This window comes from Lepidochelys kempii, chromosome 1 (assembly GCF_965140265.1).
Source record: "Lepidochelys kempii isolate rLepKem1 chromosome 1, rLepKem1.hap2, whole genome shotgun sequence".
NCBI lineage: Eukaryota > Metazoa > Chordata > Testudines > Cheloniidae > Lepidochelys > Lepidochelys kempii.
The window spans coordinates 312,324,195-312,346,503 of NC_133256.1; the positions used below are offsets into that span (position 1 = coordinate 312,324,195).

The 22,309-nt window shown below is 49.3% G+C and overlaps 1 protein-coding gene across 5 annotated transcripts in view; it reads left to right on the forward strand.

The window, feature by feature from the left end:
* The first annotated feature begins 515 nt into the window (after window positions 1-515).
* The window catches only part of PLXNB2 (plexin B2), a 325,762-nt gene continuing 303,968 nt past the window's right edge, over window positions 516-22,309 (forward strand). For all 5 annotated transcript variants that reach the window (XM_073328266.1, XM_073328265.1, XM_073328269.1 and 2 more), the window contains exon 1: window positions 516-856. The gene's annotated coding sequence lies outside the window, so the exon portion shown is untranslated. The remainder of the gene's footprint in view (window positions 857-22,309) is intronic.

The following is a 22,309-nucleotide window of genomic DNA, read 5'->3' on the forward strand; positions in this document are numbered from 1 at the left end:
GAGATCACGGGCCCCTTCCCCCTCTTGCAGCCCCCCCCCCGGGAACGAGATCACGGGCCCCTTCCCCCTCCTGCAGCCCCCCCCCCTCCGGGGAACAGATGACGGGCCCCAGCCTCCCGGGGAGCAGATCCCCCTCCTGTCGCCCCCTGGGCTCCAGACCATTAACCGCAGCCCCGGCCCCCAGCGCCAGCCCTTCTCCAGGGCGCGCGGCCCGCAAGCCAAGCCCCGGCCCCCAGGGCGAGCCCGGCCGGCTGGCTGCTGCGCTGAGGAAGAGGGGCGAGAGGAAGAAGCGGGGTGATGAGTTGTTGCCTGTCGGGCTTTCCCCGGAGGAGAGGCGTGTGCAAGCGGATCCGGAGCAGAGGCAGGGGGTGGGGACGGGGGAGGGGAGGGAGAGGGAGGGGGGGATGCCAGCGTCTCCCTCCCTCCTGCCTGCCTGCCTCTCCCTGGGCTGTTTTTTCAGTTTCCTGTCTCGCCGGGTGCGCACGGCGGATATGTGCAGCGCCTACAGGTGTGTCTCTCCCTCGCCGCTCCTCTGGCTCCGCGGGGCCGGCGCAGGCAGCAGCCGGGCGTAGGTGGAGGCGGAGGCTCGGGCTCATCATGTGATGATTAATTGGGTTCTGGGTGGTTCCTCTCTCTCTCGCTCGCTCGCTCTCCCGGCGCTCAGACGCGGGCTGCGGCGGGCGGCTCCTCGGGAAATGGGCAGCGAGTTGGCTGCTATCGCTGCGCGGTGGCTCGGGGGGCTGCTCGGCTGAGCCGCTGTGAGATGGGAGGAGCCGGAGCCGCGGCAGCCTGAGCTGGGATCGGAGGCCGAGCGGCAGGGCGCAAAGGCGCTGCCCAGCCCTGCTCTCCAACTTGGGTAAGTTTGATTCTCCCCCTCCCCCGGGGATTGTTCCCCACGGTGGCTCCACGGGGCCGGTTCGTGCTTGGTTTGTGTGAGGGGGAACGACACACAAATCTGGGGCTAATAAATCACTTTCCCCTCTGGAAAGCTCTGCCTCCTGATTGCCTGTATGGCAACTTCTGCTGTTCGCCAGTCAGCATGTGGGTAACCTCCGAGGGAAAGGGAGAAACCAAGGCACGAAACAAAACGCGACCAGCGCTCTCGGATCAGACCCAGTTTGAATCTCCCCGGTAACTGGGATCGGAAGAGTCAGAAACTTTAAAAGAAGCCCTGTAGCTTGTTCTTCCCTCGCTCCGAACAGCATATGGCTTTCATTAAGGCGAAACCCAGGGCTTCCTAGGCTATGTCGCGTTGAACCTTGATTGCGCTGCTTTGCCTTGCAATCTAAAAAACATCTGCAAACTTTCCTTTTCTAAATGCCGATGTAGCGAGCTGCGTGGATAGTGATTGTATCAAACCGAGCGAGTGAGAGAGTTAAACACAATTTTTAGGTAAGAGCATTAAGAAAAAGAAAAAACCAACAAGGATAAAAGCTTCGTGATCTTAAGCAGAAAGTTGAGAAGCATCCTCTTGTGCAGAGAGATTTTTAGCTCCAATCTTCTGGTATATAGCACTGGATTTATAGTTCATTATTATCCTCAAGAGTTTTGTAATTTCCATTTCACGACAGGAATAATTGTAGCCCATTCTCTCTTGCGTGGCTAGCAGTTGGTTAAGAGCCATTTTGACACTTGAGTTCTTCAGACCACTAGCTTCAATTCAGAAGCTAATTTGGATTTTAATGCAAACACTTTGTTTTATTGTGTTAGATTGCTTTAAACTTTCTCTCCAAACTGTTCTTTTTAAAAAAATGGCGTGTTACTTGCATGCATGCACCCTAGGCAAATGAAACAACGAGTCTCTGTAGGGTGACTTCTATACTGTTTGCTTTGGAACTGTACAAAATCTTTGCTGTGCTTGGTCATGCTGTAATTCAAAGTACCCTGTCTCTTCACTCCCTACTTATGAGCTTCCTGTAGTGTCAGTTTTTATGGCAGGCTATGAGGAAAACAATCACAGAATCGTTAAAGTAACTTGTGGGTTAACCAAAGACTGGGGACAAATATCCAAAAGGTGAACTGTCACACTACCTGTTGGCAAAAATTCCTAGTCTATTCCTTGTGTGCTAGAGTACTGTGGTGCCATCCATAACTTTTTTTAAAGTAACTTCTTCTGAAACACTAAAAACCTCTGTAACTGTGTTAATGTTTCCTTCAGTGTTTCTTCTGACAAAGATTTTCTTAATTTATTCTAAACTGCATATGGCATTTAACAGGTAACCCATCCAGGATAAATGTTATCAATTTCCTTATTTGTGCCCAATTTAAAGTTGGGTTAGAAGTATGAAAGGGTTAAGATCTAGGATTTACTTGGGATTTCTCTGCCATTTCTGTAAAGGGCCACGAAGGTTGTCAGGCCCAAAACGGAATTTAAGAATTTCTTCCTTTTTCTCTTTCTGGGATGAGAATTGTGTACCATGCTGTAGATAAATCAGGTGGGTGACCCATTAATAATGAATTTAGGGTGCTGTTTGTGTAATTACCTATGTATATGGGGCCATCCTTCTACTCTGCATTCCTCTTCAACTGTGAGAGAGCCAAATTTCAGTACTGTGCCTGCTCCCTGGAATGGAACAGAGAGCATGCCTGCAACCACAAGCCAAAACAAAGTTAGCAGAGGAAGTCTAATCCTAGGCCTACCACCCTTGACCTCAGCCTTTATGAATATTTGTATCTCTGAAGGGCTTTATGCGATTTTTAACTTGAGTGGTTTGAACTAGAAATCAGCATGGTGTTCTTTACTTAAGAAAAGAGCATTTAAAGTAATACAAAAATTAAGTCAAAGCACTGTGAAAGTTGCTAGAAAGGTATTTCTGGACACTGAAGCCCTCTCTACAGCCAATTTTTGTGATCTAGAGATGCCCACAAGAACCTGCACTAGGATCACCAATTAATTCTGCATAGCTGGACTTCTATTGTAGCATAGTAAAAAGCTCCCATCCAAAGCTTTGAACATTCTGACAGTCTATTAGAAATGTGCTAATTAACAGACCTGTCAGTTACCCCAAGATTGCTACTAACTGGGGGAAGACTTTCCCATAATCTGGGAAATATTGCTCCAAATAGAATTTTTCCCAGTAAATGTTAATGCACATGGAAATGAATTATTTTCCCACTGGGAAACTACTATACTACAGGGTTTTTCTGCACAGTGAGTTTCGTTGTAACAGTTTGTTTGACTGCTTTGCTGACTCTGTTTCTTATGTTTCAAAAGAAACTACTGGAAAACTTAACTGAACAGTCCTTGATTTTGGCCGTTTAATGTTAGAAAGCATACTGGAGAGCGACAAGCAATATATGTTTACTTTTTAGAAAATGAACATAGAAAATGTAACAAAACAAGAGTTAACTTGTTAAAATCTCTGAAATCTGAAAAGATGGTGATTTAAGAGCATGATCTAGCCCGGGGTGGGCAAACTTTTTGGCCCGAGGGTCACATCTGGGTGGGGGAATTGCATGCAGAGCCATGAATGTAGGGCTGGGGCAGGGGGTTGGGGTGCGGGAGGGGGCTCAGGGCAGGGGGTTGGGGTGCGGGAGGGGTGTGGCAGGGGGCTCAGGGCAGGGGGTTGGGGTGCGGCAGGGGGCTCAGGGCGAGGGATTGGGGTGCAGGAGTGGTGTGGGTTGCGGCAGGGGGCTCAGGGCCGGGGATTGGGGTGCAGGATTGGTGTGGGGTGCGGCAGGGGGCTCAGGGCAGGAGGTTGGGGTGTGGCAGGGGGCTCAGGGCAGAGGGTTCGGGGTGCAGGAGGAGGATCAGGGGGTTGGGGTGCAGGAGGGGTACAGGGTGAAGCAGGGGGCTCAGGACAGGGGGTTGGGTGCAGGGTGCAGGAGGGGTTTGGGGTGCGGGCTCTGGCCCGGCGCCACTTACCTGGAGCGGCTCTGGGGTGGCAGTCACGCTGCTAAGGCAGGCCCCTGCCTGCCAGGGCCCCACGCCACTCCCGGAAGTGGCTGGCACCGTGCCTGTGGCCCCTGAGGGAGCGGGGAGGGGGGCCAGAGGGCTCCGCATGATGCCCTCACCTGTGGGTTCCACACCTGAAGCTCAAGACGTTCCAGCCACTTCTGGGAGTGGTGTGGGGCCAGCGGCGCCACGCGGGGTGGCAATCCCGCAGGCTGGAGCCAAAGCCCTGAGGAGCCGGATCTGGCCTGCGAGCCATAGTTTCCCACCCCTGATCTACCCCCCCAGTGAATCTTTCCCTTGACATCAGTGGGAGCTGGATCAAGGCCTAAAATCTATTTAAAAACTTGGATTAACTTTCAGGAACTTTATCGAAAAAGACACAAAATAAAATCACCAGAATTTCTTAAAGTTGAGTTACTGTCATGTTTCAAGAATTAAAGTCCCAATGACTTGCGGCCAGCATGTTGAAACTTGTTTGGATCTTGGCCTTGGGGGCTGAGGAAAGGAAAGGATTCATGCTCTTACTTTCTTTAAAATCGGTGTTGGTGACAAAGGAGAAATCGCTCTTACTGATTCTGTTAGCTCTCTAGCAAACAAATAAGCTCTTATGTATTGGAAATTTGAACAAATCTAAATGCCTATAAGGTTGAAATAATATTTGGTGTTTTAAAAAAATATTGAATTGTCAAGTAAAAAATTTTTACTGTACCCAGCTTAATTTAAGTTTTGCAACATTTGAAGCATTGCCAACAAACATTTAATGGCAACATTAAATGAATGATAGTAAACTAATTGCTGAACTTCTATCACTGTCACTTTCCTCTTCCCATTTCCCTTCTTTAAGCAGAAAATCCTGAAGGCATGTAATGAATATTATGCAGTAGTTTGGCATTGCCTCTTGTGTAAGTGCTCATCAATTTTACAGAACTAGAATGTGTATATTGCAATGTACAGTTAGTTAAACATACCTAAATAAACAATAAGTCTAAATTCCTTAGATTCTGAAGCTGCAAACAAACATGCTTAATTATTTACTTAGTGAATAGTTCTGTCCAATTCCGTGGGACTACCCAATGAATAAAAGTTGAGCACATGCATAAGAGTCTGCAGGATCAGGACCTTAGATGATTTAATCCTCTTCTCTTCCCCTCACTCCCCAATATAATTGTTTCTTCTGTCTTTTATTTGAACAAAAAAAAAAAAATAAAAATCAAGTATTCAGTTCCCTTTTGTTTAAAAATTTTACATGCAGGCTCTGTTATGTTGTCAGGTTTAGCTTGCAAATACTGCAGGGGAATGTTAGTGTGTTTAAAAATAACTGGAATTTGTAAAAGTGAAAATGCTTCTGTTGTAGTTAGGTTTTGGAGATGCTTACTTGTATAAAAACCTAAATGAGGCCAACTTGGACCTGACACTGGCCCTCTAATGCTTTGCTAAAATAAACAAACCAGTTTAGGTTAGCTGAATAGATCAGTTTAAAGAGCAGTATTTGGATACCAAGGACCCTGACCTTGTATTCCTTACTTGACCAAAACTCTCATTGACAAAGTGGAAACAGTGAGTTCCGTAACATGGCTATTCTTCAACAACCAGCTGCTTTCGATCACTCTTAACCTGACAAATAATAGAGTGTCATACCAAAATCTAGATTGCTTTCCCCATTCATGGCTCTCTAGTTAAGGTACGATCACTGGAAACAAACAAAGTTTTGAACTTCTTTATGCACAATGAATTCTATTTTTATCTACCTTCACCCAAATAAACGGGTGGAGAGAAGATTGGAAGGAAATTATTATTAGTAATTATTTGAGTTGAGATTTAGATTTGCACTGATGGAACTAGGAGCAGAATTTGGCCCCTCAGATATCTGGCAGTGGAATTCAAGTAAATAAGAGTGTGGAATATGAAAAATGCTAATTATATCAATATACTTCTTGTTAATGGAATTTCAGCTTCTGAAAAGCCAACCATTGGTGCCAGACCGATTTAGTAATTAGCTACATTGGCTCTTGATGTTTGGAATTCCAAGGTTTCGGGTAGCACAGATGTCTAACATAGTCTCCATCCAACACATTCCAGGTCTGTTCCTGTGTTGGTTCACTGGTGTGTTTAGCCTCCAAGTTTCTGTCTTCATGCTGGACATGCATCTCTCTCAGCTGGAACAATTGACAGTTATAGAAATGAATGAAACTGCTAACTCTGTTTACATGTGTACAATTCAAAAGATCTATTTTATATAATTAAAATCCTGTTTCCAGTGTTCCAGTCCTTCTCTTAGTAGTTGGCATCCCTGTATGGTTACACATGAAGAATAAAATTCACTTTGATACTGACAGTTTCCTCTAAGCTAGTTTTGAATAATGTGACCTTCATAGCTTCCTTTCCTCAGCAGATGTCTGTATGCATTCTCACTCTGAACACTTTGAGGTCAAAATGTACACACTTAAAGTTGTTTAAATTTGTCATCAGTTTTATATACAGTAAGAAAATCAGAATTATATGGAAAAACTTTGGCCTGAAACACTGTTGCTTAATACACCTATGCCCTCCCTGATCCTTCACCTAGACCTTTATGAGTTTACACCTGTTTAAACTGATTTCAAAAACAGTTCCAGTTAGGCTAGTGTGATTTTGTGTGTAGGTGTTCTAGAGGAAAGTCTTGATAATCCTGAAGGTCCTTCTTTCTGTGTCTGAAGAGGCAAATCATTGGGTCTCTTTTGCAGAAGTAATGTACAAATCATGACCTTTGTCTTTTGTAACTTAACTTTGTATCAGCAATCATTGTGTGTGAGCTTAAACTACAGGAAAAATAATTTATAAAACACAATCCCAAAGGATTTTATTAACTTAAATTTATGTACTCTGTCCGTAGCAGGGTGGATTTGATTTAAATCATCAGTCAGGAAGACTCAATTGAATCATGGATTTCTGCATAAAAGTGCATTCTTGTTGTTTGTTATAACCTTAATACATATTCTTCACAACTCAGAGATAGATGTAGGTTTCATTTTTAGAAGGTACACACTATACATTTTTAAAGTGATTTATTTTGAAAACTTTTCAGATTAGTTTTACAGCTATATCAGAAAATGAATGATTGTTTGGTTATTTCGTTTACCAAAGGTAACTGAAGCAGATATTTATGAAGTCATTGGGAGGTGAATTATCTCCAATTCAACAGGTTAATCATTAATATTTAGAGGATTTTCTTGCCATGCTGTGTTCGGAGGAGAACATCACTAGACAGACATTTTAAATTGTTTTATTTAACTAAAACGTTATGTATTCAACTGCAAACATATGATATTTTAACAAAACAAGCGCATGAATTTTTGAATTTAAATATTCAAGTGTTTTAAAATTAGGTTTGTTTTTGTTAAAATTGTTTTTAAATAAAATAGTTACATGAAATATTAAAAAATCAACTATGTCAGCCAGGTCAACATGAGAAACTTGAAATATTGGCTTCTGCAGCTAACTCAGTCGTCTTCACCTCTGTTTTCCTGTTTGTTCATAACCTGGAAAAGAAAAACAAGATTTCCTGCTTTTTCAGGTCCCAAATGATTTCTCAATTTGGAATGAATTAGTCCACAGGAAGAAAATATCCTTTCTACACTGGCAGAAGAAGCTACTGCTGTTAAAAGTGAGATTATCACTTCAACAGTCACTGAATCCAAGCGCTTAAGTGACTTCCCCTCAGTTCACTGGTGTGACTTTCTTTAAAACATCATCAGCAGACATATATTTTTTGAATGGTTCACTCTTCGCTCTGAAGTTTATCATAGTTGGCATTATGGAGGGATGACTGCTGGATGTCCATGTTGTAGCCAACTCATTGTCTTCAGCAGTTAAGGTTTGACCCTGATACCGAGGATTGAGAATGTTTGCAAGAAAATGAGCTGGAGATCGTGCTTGTTCCATCTGGTTTTTTTTAATGCTTGTAATTTAACTCCGTCATTGCATATTTCTCCTTTTTAAGATCTCACTCAGTTCCTTCCAAATTTTAGCAGCATCAGCAATAAAACAGCTATTTCCCTGCATTTTGTTCAAGGCTACAGAAATAGGCTTCAGGGTACTCAGCATGTGTTCAGCATTTCTCTTAAGCCCAATGTTGAGAACTTTGGCAGTGACAGTGCCATCTAGTTTTTCACAATTTTGTTCACAAACTGTCATCAGATTAGGCCAGTTCAGTGCTCAAAACAGTCCACTACTGAGTTCCATCGCATGTCTTGTGGGAGCATTAGCTTGGTTCGCCCTACTTTTTTCAGAGCAGCTACGGCAAAGTGGTTGTTATGGGAGTATTTTGCAATTTCAACAACATTAGCCTTTATGTCCAGAACACTGAAGTCTTTGGCTAGGAGGTGCATCAAATGAGCACTGCAACCGTATGTTGTTAGCTTGGGACTCTTCTCTAAATAATTTCTTCTCATCTTGGATACGTTTCCAGCACTGTCTGTGACCAAACTGCGTACTAGACATTTGAGGTTTTTTTCACAGTTTGTTACAGCTTTTACAGCTGCTTCTTGTAAGTATTCTGCTGTGTGTGCATTCCCTGATGTATCAGTTGTTTCTGTAAGGAGGACATTCCCTTCTTCTGTTGCACACAAGCACATAAAACAGGATCATTGTGAACATTGCTCCACCCATCAAGACTCAGGTTAACAATTTTACCCTCTAGACCTTTTGCACACTGCTCAATTTCTCTTTCATACACTTTATCCAGCAATTTACCTGCGACATCTGCTCTTTTGGGTGGACTGTATCCTGGTCTTAATGACTGAACTATGCTAATGAAGTGTAGGTTCTCAGTCATACGGAAAGGAGAGTTTGTTGCATAAACAAACTGGGACAATTTTTTCATCAATTGCCTCTTTTTGTAATCTGCTGGTTCTTATCACAAGCTTATCTATGGCTGTTTCTTGTTGATGGAGTTTTTTTTCTTTTTGCTACAGGAGATATACTGTGGCTATGTGACATACATGATTTCACTGAAATACAATCATTGGCAGATAATTCTGAAACTATAGAAAATGATGGTGATCTTGAAGGTGGATAGTCTTCAGAATCCTGTATGTTGAGGATGGATTCTCCTAAACAAAATAAGTCCATGCAATTATTTAATTATTATTACCGTACTGCTTATTTAGTATTACTCATTGCATTCACTGACACTCAGAACTACTTTAAAGGTGAAATTGTAATAGCAGAAATAGGCAGATCTTCCTATTTATTTTTTATCACAGCTGCATCGAAAATGATAGTACCATAGAGTAACAACTATATATTTTTTTCTCAAACATGAGAATTCAATAATAGTCCAGAAGAAAGACCGGCAGTCCTCAAGAAAGAAGTATGAAATAAAAAAAGTTTACCAACTGGAAGATCCTGCGTGTTCTTACATGTTCCCTTCATCATCATCAACACAGCTTCCTCCTGAGAAGGAACACTACTCGTGATGTTTCATTTGGGCAACCAGGCCTTGCATTTCTTTGTTGCACTGTTTGCATTTTGCACGCATGCCTGTCCTACCCACAAGTAGAGGAACTTTATTAAAATATTCCCAAACTGGGTCTCTTTTATTGCCTGCTGCGATTATAAGTTTTCCTTTCTAGTGAGAGAATGGTATGGTAGATCTCAAATCAATGAAGGCTACACTCAGAAAGACCTCAAAACTTCTGGAATATGCTGCTCAAACAGTTTCACTTCTGTTTCTACTGCCTGTCCCTCCCTTCTCACAGTTTTCTCCAGGCTTACTCTCCTTGTCCAGATCTATTCTGCCCCCAACAATCTTGATAAGGGATTGACTCCGTGTACACATTTGCAGAGGGACAATAGGGTTGAGGTCTGTTATTTCTCACGTCTATATATTATTTATTCTTTAAAAACATGTTTGCTGTTAACAAGCATGTTATCTCTGGAGACACAAATCCACAGTTTGAGAACTGCAAAACTAAGCATCTCTGATGGTATCTTCTAGACTGAGCACTGAGTCCCATTCAGTAGATAGAAAGATTAACCTAAATAATCTATACAGAAGCCCCTTGAACTCCATTAAATTGGGTCCCTAATCCAAGAACTATTGGAACTCATTTACAAAACTCTTCTTAAACATTACATGAATATATTGTCTCATACTATAGAATTAGACTTTATAATCCTGTGACAAAGTTCCTCCTCTACCTTGGTGGGTCTTGCTCTTATTGGCGGATTTGCTTGCCTTGAAGCTTCACGGTAGCCCTCAGTTTGGCCGTTTTCATGACCCCACAGTCCAGGTCAACTTCTCCTGTGTCTGACCAGGAGTTGGGAGGTTTGGGGGGAACCCGGGCCCGCCCCCTACTCTGGGTTCCAGCCCAGGGCCCTGTGGAATGCAGCTGTTTAGAGTGCCTCCTGGAACAGCTGTGTGACAGCTACAACTCCCTGGGCTACTTCCCCATGGCCTCCTCTCCACACCTTCTTTCTCCACACCATAGGACCTTCCTCCTGGTGATAATGCTTGTACTCCTCAGTCCTCCAACAGTCGTTCTCACTCTCAGCTCCTCGTGCCTTTTGGTCCCAGCTCCGTACACTCGCACCACAAACTGAAGTGAGCTCCTTTTTAAACCCAGGTGCCCTGATTAGCCTGCCTTAATTGATTCTAGCAGCTTCTTGATTGGCTGCAGGTGTTCTAATCTAATCTAGTCCCCCCCCGACCAGGCCAGATGCTTTTTTGTTTTTTCTTTTTCTTTTTTGTGTTTTTTTTTCCGTCTACGTCCTTTGCCAGCCATCCCCCCCCACGCCTGCTTTCGGGCGCAGCTATTTGCCTCAGCTGAGCCCCCGGAGGAGGGGGGGGAAGATTGCCTATTTTGCTGTCCAGAGGGGGGAGTGGAAACCCCCAGACCCAGCCGTTTTGCCAGCAGCTCGGACCTTATAACATTCTTAACATGCCGGAAGCCTTGGAACACAGCCAAAACAGCCGGAGACGAAGATTTCAGCAGACAGAAGAAATAATATAAATCATCGTGACGAGGGCCGTAAGATTGAGTAACTTTCTGAATTATACTCTCGTGGGGGGGAGTTTGACTGTGATTACTTGCGTTTGTGGCGGCACAGGGGGTGTGGCGTGGAGACCCCCACCCCCGATCCATCGGTGCCCCTACCCCCCCATCGTTATTACAACTGTCACGGCTCCCCTCCCCCGCAGTCTGTCCCTGCTGGCAACCTGCCATCTCCCTTCGGATCCAGCTGTTTGCTTTGAACTTTGCCTTCCGGACCGGACCTAACAACCGACCAACCGAGACTCTTTGGACAAACGTGTGTGGGTCTGCACAACCCCCCCCACGGATTGCTTATCCCACAACTTGCCCCTATTACTGGACCCCGATTTTGTTCCCTCCCCTCCTCCCAGTCCCCCCCCCCCCTCGGCATTTTTCCCCTTTCCGTCCGCAGCCAGCGGAAGGAGGGGCTATTTCGCCTTCTCCCCTCCTCCTTCCGGTGTCTCCCTGTCTCTCCCTACTCACAATGGCGGGGAACGAGAGGGGCGAGACTGCTTCAATAAAATTAATTGTCCCTTCCCCACCACCACCCCTACCCGACCCCCAAGGTCCCCCCCCTACTACTATTGTTAAGGTACTTGCCACCCCCCCTGCTGGGGCACCGGTAGCAGGAGGCACCAGGGTGATTGCTGCTGCTGCTGCACCCCCCCCCCCCAGATTCTAGGAAACCCCCCCCGGTTCGCCGGAAGGGCCAGGGCGGGTGGAAAGGAAAGGGCCCCGCTAAAACCACTGAGCCCTCCATGGCAGGGGCTGCCCCCACCGCTGCGGCCTCATCCTCAACCGTGGCGCCCCTCCCAGCGTTTCCCTCCACCAGCTCTGCGATTGTCCCTCCCCCGGCCCCCAGGACGTATGCCCGGGCGGCAGCGGGCTCCCCCCTGCCTGCCGCCTCGTCATCTCGCCCCCCCCCCTGCCTCCGCCACCATCACCAGCAGCCGAGGCCCTTTCCCCGCCTTGACCAGGAGGCACGGCATCCGTTGCCTCCTGATGCCCGCCTCGCCCCACGTGGAGACATACGTGCAGGCATTGACGAAGGTGGTAGGACCCACGGCTATTGTGGCGGCCTCCAAGATGTATGGGAAGGTCGTTTTCTTCTTAGCCTCGGAGGATGCCGCCCAGGAGGCGATGGAGAGGGGCCTGACGGTGGGGGGGGGGGGTGTTTGTCCCCCTAGAACCGTTAGAAGACCTGGGCGTTCGCCTCGTCCTTACCTCCGTTCCTCCCTTCTTACCCAATGCTGCCCTGTTACCCGCTCTTTCCACCCTGGGGAAACTTGTTTCTGTCATCAACCCTCTCCCATTGGGCTGCAAGGACCCCACCCTCCGTCACATTTTTTCGTTCCGCCGGCAAGTGCAGCTTCTACCACCGGCAGGGGCGCGTGACGGAGAGGCGCTCGAGGGGTCCTTTCTAGTCCCCTACGAGGGAGCCCGCTATCGGGTCTTTTATTCTACCGGAGAGGCCCGGTGCTACCTCTGCTGTTCAGCGGGGCATGTCCGCAGAGACTGCCCTTTGGCCCGGGGAGGAGGGGCACCCGAAACCCCCGAGACCCAGCAGGACATCGGCTCCGTCGCTGCCGACACCCCTGGCTGCCCAGTACCTGAAACCAACCCTCCTCCTACTCAACCCATTGCTGCTCCCGTCCGGGCCCAAGAGATACCTTCCCTACAATGCCCGGGCGAGCGAGGGGTTTTCACCCTTGCTAGTACCAACCCAATAGAGCCCATGGAGGAGGGTGTGGCAAGGATATTATCGGGTATAAGAGAGGGCCCTCCCCAAGGAGAAGCCCCCGCCCCTCATGTTGCCCCACCGCTACCTCCCCGAACCCCTAAACCATCGCCTCCGCCCCCCGACATGACCCCTGCTAACCAGCCCCCAGATGATGCTATGGAGGGCTGGACCCTAGTCCAGGGGAAGCGAGGCAAGTGGAAGGCTCGAGCTCCGCTGCATCCACCCGACGCGGAAGCCTCCCGGAAGACCAGGAAAGGAGGCACTGCTATCGAGCCTCCCGCCATGGCCGCGAGCGAGATCCATCCGCCAGTGTCGGGAGGGGAAGACGGACTGGCATTGGAGGGCAGAATCCCCCCTCCACGGGAGACCCTCCCCTCCGAGACTTCTGAGGACACCCGTTCTGCCTGGATGCTACTCGAACCCGCCGCGGACCCCGAGGCGGCCGTTGAGGCGGGCCCTAGAGGAGAGGCCCCCGGGGTGGCAGGAGTTGGCCTCTCCTCCGTGTATGCGGAGATTGAGGCCCTAGATTTGACCCCGGTCACCCAGGGAGGGGATGATTTGCTGCCGGCTGGCCTCGAGCTGGGCAGCCTTACCCCAGCCTCCCTTTCCCCATGCTCCTTCCCCCTATTTGCCTTCCCGGGTGAGCACCCTGCAGAAGGCGGTCCACCACCTGATGCCATGGCCACTAAGACCACCATGGAGCCAGCACCTAGCATTATTGGGAGCCCCCCCCCCCTTACCCCTTAACCCTTGACTCTGCTCAGGAGGCACTTTCCTTTAGCTGCTTGCCTCCTGCACCCCAGAGCCTTACCCCTGCCCCTGCCCCCACCCCTGCCCCCGCCCAAGGTCCCTCCTCCTGCAATGTTAATGCCGCCCCCGGGGTTATTTCCTTTCCGCCTTTTGCAGACTCCCCCCAGGGAGCAGTCTTTGCACTTTCTAGTCGCGACCCATTAGGAGTGGCAATTTTTCCCCTGTCATCCCCCTCCACCCCAAGGCGTGAAATGAATTTAATAACCCCAGCCTGTCAGACGCCCCGTCGGTGGTCCGCACCCTGTCTACCTGCCTTAGCGGACCACGAGGCTGTATTAAGAGGCCCATCAGGGAATACCTCGGGAATTGTAACCCCACCCCCCCATGAGCTGCGGCATGCGCTACGGAAGTTCCTAGAGCACTCCCGTGGTGCCCGCGATAGGGCACAGCTGGCTCTTCGGCTATGGGGGGACTTTGATCAACTCCTTCAGGCCACAAGGGCCCTTATAAAGGAGGGCAGGGGGCAAGGAAAGCGCGGTGCTGCGGCCTATGAGTGAGCCCGCAGCTTCCGACACGATCTACTCACCCACGGGATGGGTCATGGGTTGCTGTGCAACCCGCCGGGGGCCCTGAACCCCCCCGCCAATACGAGGCCCCCACCCCCCCAGCCCTCCGCATGACGCCTCTTATTATTGCGACCCTGAATACCAGGGGCTGTAGGATGGCTCTCCGCAGATCCCAGGTGCTCTCTTACCTTCGGGACGGGAGGTACACTGTAGTTTTCCTGCAGGAGACCCATACGGACCCGGCCGCCGAGGACAGGTGGCGGCTAGAGTGGGGGGACGGGGTATACTTTAGCCACTTTGCGACCTGGCAGGCTGGAGTGGCAACCCTATTCTCCCCCAACCTACGGCCTGAGGTGCTAGGGGTCAATGAGGCCGTGCCGGGCCACATGCTGCACCTTCGAGTCCGTATGGAGGGGCTCGTGGTTAATCTTGTTAACATCTATGCCCCGCAAATGAGCTCCAGGCGGCCACAATTTTATCAGCAGTTGTCCGACTTTCTTGGCACCCTGGATTCGCACGAGTGCCTGGTCCTGGGAGGGGACTTTAACACCACCCTCGAGGAACAGGACCGCTCAGGGGCCGAGCCGAGCCCGGCCGCCGCGAATATTCTCCAAGGGATAGTCGACCATCACTCCCTAGTGGACGTCTGGCGTGACCATCACCCAGACGACACCTCCACGTTCACTTTTGTCCGGGTGGAGGCCCATCGGTCACACCACTCTCGGTTGGACCGTATTTACTTATCCCGTTTCCATCTTTCACAGGCCCACTCCTCCGCCATTCGGCCGGCCCCATTCTCCGATCATCATTTAGTCACCGTAACGGTCTCCCTCCGTGCAGAGAGACCGGGGCCGGCCTATTGACACTTTAACAACAGCCTGTTGGAGGACGAGAGCTTTGTGATGTCCTTCCGGGAGTTTTGGCTGGCCTGGCGAGAGCAGTGGCGTGCCTTTCCCTCGGTGCGGCGATGGTGGGATCTCGGGAAGGTGCGCGCCAAGCTCTTCTGCCGTGACTACACTCGGGGCACCAGCCGACGGCGAAATGCGGCGATAGGGCAGTTGGAACGGGAGGTCTTAGAGATGGAGAGGCATCTGGCCGCCAACCCCGAGGACCCGTCCCTCTGCGGAGCGTGCCGGGAGAAGCGGGAGGAGCTCCGGGCCCTTGAGGACCACCGGGCCCGAGGTGCCTTCGATCGATCCCGCATCCGCCTCCTTTGGGAGATGGACCGCGGCTCCCGCTTCTTCTATGCCCTGGAGAAAACGAGGGGGGCCAAGAAACACGTCACCTGCCTTCTTGTGGAAGATGGCACCCCCCTCACGGATCCGGAGGAGATGTGTGGGAGGGCCCGTGACTTCTACACAAGTCTTTTCTCCCCGGACCCGACCGATCCTGACGCTTGCGAGGTGCTCTGGGAGGAACTCCTCACGGTCAGCGTGGGCGACCGAGACCGACTAGAGCTGCCTCTCACCCTGGCCGAGTTCTCGGAAGCCCTCCGTCGCATGCCCACCAATAAATCTCCGGGCATGGACGGGCTGACCGTGGAGTTTTACCGCGCGTTCTGGGACATTCTCGGCCCAGATCTAGTCACCGTCTGAGCGGGGTCCTCCCTCTGTCATGCAGACGAGCGGTGCTCGCTTTGCTGCCGAAGAAGGGGGACCTCCGCGATCTACGAAACTGGCGTCCCGTCTCACTCCTTAGCACGGATTACAAAATCGTAGCGAAAGCAATCTCGCTGCGGCTAGGGTCCGTGATGGCGGACGTGATCCACCCAGACCAGACCTATACTGTCCCGGGTGGCAGCATTTTCGACAACCTCTTTCTAGTCCGAGACCTTTTGGAACTCGGGCGGAGAGATGGTCTATCGTTCGCCCTCCTGTCTCTTGATCAGGAGAAGGCGTTCGATAGAGTAGACCATGGGTACCTCCTGAGCACTCTGCAGGCGTTTGGATTTGGACCTCAGTTTGTGAGTTTTCTCCAGGTGCTGTATGCCTCCGCGGAGTGTTTGGTTAGGCTCAACTGGACCCTGACTGAACCGATCAGCTTCGGGCGAGGAGTGCGGCAGGGGTGCCCCCTCTTGGGCCAGTTGTATGCTCTGGCGATCGAGCCTTTCCTCTGTCTCCTCCGCAGGAGGATGACAGGGTTGGTGCTGCGGGAGCCGGAGCTGCGGCTGGTCCTGTCGGCGTACGCCGATGACGTACTCCTCGTGGTCCAGGACCCGGGCGACTTGGCGCGAGTGGAGGCATGCCAAGCCATCTATTCGGCAGCCTCCTCCGCCCGAGTCAACTGGGTCAAGAGCTCTGGCTTGGCGGTGGGGGACTGGTGGCAGGTAAGCTCCCTCCCACCCGCACTTCAGACCATCCGGTGGAGTGCGGGTCCACTGCTCTATCTCGGCGTTTATCTTTCCGCCACGCATCCTTCCCTGCCGGAGAACTGGCAAAATTTAGAGGGCAGGGTGATAGAGTGGATCCGGAGATGGACGAGGCTACTCCGATGTCTCTCCCTCCGAGGGAGAGCACTGGTGCTTAACCAACTAGTCCTGTCCACGCTCTGGTACCGGCTCAACACCCTGGCCCCGGGTTTCCTGACCCACCTCCGGAGATTGATTCTAGAGTTCTTCTGGTCAGGAATGCACTGGGCCCCTGTTGGAGTTCTTCATCTACCCCTGAAGGAAGGAGGGCAGGGCCTGAAGTGTCTGTACACTCAGGTCCGCGTTTTCCGCCTCCAGGCCCTGCAGAGGCTCTTTTATAGTGCAAGTAGTTCGGCGTGGAGCATACTGGCGCACGCCTTCCTGCGCCATTTCCAAGGGCTTCGATACGACCGGCAGCTCTTTTATCTTTCTCCGAGGGGTTTTCCGTGAGACCTCTCCGGGCTGCCGGTCTTCTACCAGGACCTCCTCCGGACCTGGAAATTGTTTCTAACAACCAGGTCCGTGGCGGCCACCGTGGGGGCAGATCTCCTCACGGACCCCTGCTACACAACCCCCAGCTCCGTGTGCAGGTGGCGGAGTCCCGCTCGGTGCGCCAGAGGTTGGTCCTGGCGGAAGTTACGAGGGTCGGAGACCTCCTGGACTACGACTGGAGAGACTGGCTGGATCCCCTGATGCTCGCTCGGCGCATGGGGCTCTCCAGCCTCCGTACCCCCCGGCGCGTACTTCAGGAGGTGAAGGCCGCCTTGACCCCCGCTGCTCGGGCTTATGTTAGCTGAGCCTTGTGCGAGGGCGCACCCCGCCTATCCCTTACCCCAGGCCCGCCGGACCTTTCCATCGGGCCCCCACCCCGTAGATCCCAACAAACCCCTCACCCTTTCACTGCAAGCCGGCTGCACGAACTGCAGCCGGTTAGCTTTCAAATTGCTCCACGGAAATACTTATATACACTTACGCTTCACACCCTTCACGCCCACACCCTGGTGTCCCGCCCCGATACAAAGTGGCGGGATCTCCTGCCACCTTTGGAGGGTGAGCAACCTCGGTGGGCCAGCCTGTATTCCACCCTGGTCCCAAGGCCCGTCGGGGACATCAGTTGGCGGCTCCTTCACGGAGCTGTGAGCACAGGCGTGTTTTTGACACGGTTTACCCCCATTCCGGACACTTGTCCTTTCTGTAATGTGAGGGAAACCCTGGCGCACGTGTATTTAGAGTGTGCCAGATTGCAGCCCCTTTTCCGGCTCCTCACAAATATTCTATTACGCTTCTGGCTTCATTTTTCCCCCCACCTTTTTATCTATACACTTCCCATCCGTAGCCCCACAAAGTCGCGGGATCTTCTGGTCAATCTCCTCCTAGCTTTGGCTAAAACAGCCATTTATAAAACCAGAGAGAGGAGGTTGGCCCATGAAACGTCCTGCGATTGTGGGGCCGTTTTCCGATCCTCAGTACACTCACGTATCCGGGCGGAGTTCCTCTGGGCGGCGTCCACCGACTCCCTTGAAGCCTTCGAGGAGCGGTGGGCGCTGTCTGGGGTTCTCTGCTCGGTGACCCCGTCCGGTTCCCTCCATCTGACCCTTTGATTGAGGGGAAGAGCGAGAGACGCCAGCCCAAGCCGTTGCCGCTGTGGATACCATCATTCCTGTCATCTAGGAGGGGTCCTATAATACATGGGTGTCTACCCCCCCCCCAAACCGCCCACCCCGCAGCCATGCCCATCTTGCCGGGCACTCTCAGGAGAGGGAGGATCGGTGACACTGGGCGCGGCACTGGGTAACTCGAGGGGGTGGAAGACCACGAGTGTCGAGGAAGCCCCCCCGCTCTAGGCCACCAGGTAACTCAGGAGGGTGGAAGACCACGAGTGTCGAGGAAGCCCCCCCGCTCGGGGCCCAGGCTAGCCTGAACACTTCTCCCTCCTGAAAGCTGCTGTGTTATATCTTCTGATTGCGTTGTTTTGTTGCATAGTTGTTTTGTTTTCTTTGGTAATTCTGTAAGCGTTACCAATAAACTTTCTTTCTGTTTCAAAAAAAAAAACAAAAAAACCTTCCCTGTTACCTTACCCAGGGAAAAGGGACCTACTTAACGTGGGGCTAATATATATGCCTTCTATCACTCTCCTGTGGCCATCTGGCCTGACCCTGTCACATTCCTATTCCATGATGAGATATCTTTGAGCTATAATCTATCTTTAGATAGGTTTTTCCCCTCAAAAAGCATTTTATCAAAAAAATCTAATTTAAATGGAAAAAAATGGGAGGTGGTGTGGAAATTTTTTGATATGATGAAAACAGAGTACAAAACAAAAAACAGGGTGAAGTCTCCGAAGCTTTTTAAAGATTAAGAATGTCAGGAATGTGACAAGAACTGGATACATTTCTCCTTGGGCTTGTGTGTCAGGGCATGGGCCATTGACCTAAGCATACTTGGTAAATATTAGCCATTCATCTTTCGTGAAGATGACCTCTGAGTAAAGTAAAATAGTACTAGAATACTTGCTCCTCAAGCTTCTCCTAATTGTTTAACTGTTCCCTGTTTTTAGATTATTTGCTGTGGGAGATTGGATCTGTTTACATTCACCACAGCTGAAAGTCCAGTATATGCCATTTCTCTCTTAAATACATCAGCAAATGATAATTTTTCATGTGGTTCCTCAGTGTATGTTAAAACGTGTCTGATATGATTGTGTTGTGATTGAGTGAACTTGAGTGGGTAGAAATGTAACGCTTGGACTACTGAATATTAAGCCAGTAAAAACAATACCTGTACCTCTTCTATTTCTCAGCCCTGTGGGAGTAGTGAGTAAAAGAAAAGAGCTTTGAAAAAGTTTTTAATATGCATGTTGGTTCACATCAGAAACTGAACTTTTCCCCTCCCTCCCATAAATTTATAGAGTTCAAGACTAGAAGGGACCAATGTGATCATCATCTATCATTTGTATAATACAGGCTACAGAACTTCCCCAAAATATTCCTAGAGCATATTTTTACAGAAACATTCAATATGGATTTTAAAATGGTCAGTGATAGAGAATTAACAGCCCAATGTAGATTCCAGTTGGGAAAGGCAGTCAAGGCTGGGCCCCTTGGCACTGATGGCCATTCTTGAACCTCTGAAAGGACAATAGGCAGCATAAGCTCTCTTTCATAATGAAGGAAGAAGCCCTGGGTTTCCTCTTCTCCCCCTCCTGGAGCAATGTCTTGCAGAAGGGACCGCTACCCTACAGCTATAATGGCTCATGTTTAGGGCCCTACCAAATTCATGGTCCATTTTGGTCAATTTCACCGCCATAGACTTTTAAAAATAATAAATTTCATGATTTCAGCTATTTCATCTGAAATTTTACAGTGTTGTAATTGTAGGAGCCTTGTCCCAAAAAGCAGTTGGAGTCAGGGGGTGTCACAAGGTTACTGTAGGGGGGTTTGTGGTCCTGCTACCCTTCTACGTTGCTGCAGGCGGCAGCACTACCTTCAGAGCTGGGCAGCGGGAGAGCAGCGGCTGCAGGCCGGGAGCCCAGCTCTGAAGGCAGAGCCGCCGCCAGCAGCAGCGCAGAAGTAAGGGTGGTACGGTATTGCCACCCTTACTGCTGCATTGCTGCCTGTAGAGCTGAGCCCTCAGTCAGCAGCTGCTGCTCTCCGGCCATCCAGCTCTGAAGGCAGCAGTGCAGAAGTAAGGGTGGTGTGGTGTGATATGGCCTTGCCACCCTTACTTCCGTGCCGCTGTTGGCGGGGTGCTGCCTTCAGAGCTGGGCGCCTGGCCAACAGCCACCCTTCTTTGGCTGCTCAGCTCTGAAGGCAGTGCAGAAGTAAGGTTGGCAATATCACGGTACCCCCTAAAATAACCGTATGACCCCCTGCAACTCCCTTTTGAGTCAAGACCCCCAATTTGACAAGCTCTGGTCTCGCCTGTGAAATTAGGATAGTATAGGGTAAAAGCACACACAAGACCAGATTTCATGGAGGGGAGACTAGATTTCATGGTCCGGGATGTGTTTTTCGTAGCCGTGAATATGGTAGGGCCCCACTCATATTCCTTGCACAGGGGAAGTGGCTCAGTATAAGGAGTAGTGCTGCTTATGTACACAAGAAGATCACTTACATGAGTTTCTCCTCATTTCCCCTCTCCAGATTGGCTCTGTTACTCATGTATCAGAGGGGTAGCCCTGTTAGTCTGTATCCACAAAAACAATGAGGAATCCGGAGGCACCTTAAAGACTAACAAATTTATTTGGGCATCAGCTTTCCTGTGTAAAAAAACAAAACAAAACACTTCTTCAGATGCATGGAGTGAAAATTACAGACACAGGCATAGATACACTGGCACATGAAGAAAAGGGAGTTACCTTACAAGTGGAGAATCAGTGATGACAAGGCCAATTCAGTCAGGGTGGATGTCGTCCACTCCCAATAATTGATGAGGAGGTGTCAATATCAAGGGAGGGAAAATTTGCTTTTGTAGTGAGCCATCCACTCCCAGTCCCTATTCAAGCCCTAATTAATGGTGGTAAGTTTGCAAATGAATTATAGCTCTGCAGTTTCTCTTTGAAGTCTGTTGCTGAAGCTTTCCTCACTTCCGCCTAGGGAAGTGAGGAAACAGATTGACAGAGCCCTACCGGTACCCAGAAGTCACCTACTATATAGGACAGGCCCAAAAAGGAAAATAACAGAACACCACTGGGCATCACGTACAGTCCCCTGCTAAAACCACTCCAGTACATAATCAGTGATATACAACCTATCCTGGAAAACGATCCCTTACTCTCACAGACCTTGGGAGGCAGGCCAGTCCTCGCTTACAGACAGCCCCCGAACCTGAAGCAAATACTCACCAGCAACTACACACCACACCACAGAAACACTAACCCAGCAACTAATCCCTGTAGCAAACCCCATTGCCTACTCTGTCCCCATATCTACTCTAGCGACACCATAATAGGACCCAGCCACACCATCAGGGGCTCATTCACCTGCACATCTACTAATGTAATATATGCCATCATGTCCTAGCAATGCCCCTCTGACATGTACGTTGGCCAAACCGGATAGGCTCTACGTAAAAGAATAAACTGACAAATTAGACATCAGGAATGGTAACATACAAAAGCCAGTAGGAGAACACTTCCATCTCCCTGGATGTTCAATAACAGATTTAAAAGTAGCCATCCTTCAACAAAAAAAACTTCAAAAACAGACTGTTACTCAGGCATGGCGCAAGATGTTTTTGATAAGGAGTGGTTGGCTTGCTTTGCCAACAGCAGAGATGGCCTTCTGGGGGCTTTCGTGCCCCAGGCATAAAGTTAAGTAATGAAGCCTAAAACTAAATGCAACAATTTTATATAAAAGTATGGGGGATGTCTTAAGTCTCTTGGACACTCAGTCTGGTTCAGTGTTGATGTGTATTTTCGCATATCAAGGATGTGTTTGTAATTTGATATAAAGTAACTTGTGAATGTAAATCATCTCCAGGGTAATCTGGTTATCAAAACATAGTAACTCAAGTGTAGAATAATACTTGTTAATTACAATTTTGCAATCTGCATTGTTCGTGCCACTGTTGTTCAAAGATTAGCATGTGCAGGTGTACTCGGTAGGATTTGCCAATTTACTTTTCCCAGTTGTAGCAATTAGTCACTATCATTTCGTTTCAATCTTGAGGCCTTGTAAATAAATAAGTAATGTTTCAAAAATGTAAACAACTTCCAAACTGATGGTGATATTTTTCACCTACAGCAATGATAATTTGCAGAGGCAGCCAGTTTTTGTCAGCAGTGGCATAATTAATCCATTTGAATGACAGCCCTAATGTCAGAAGAAGGTTCAGAAACCTTGGAATCAGAAGTTTGCAAATTAGCTTACAGTGGGAGTTGATGCGGTGGAATGTTCTTGTGCATTACTTATCTCTCAAAAAGAAAAGGAGTACTTG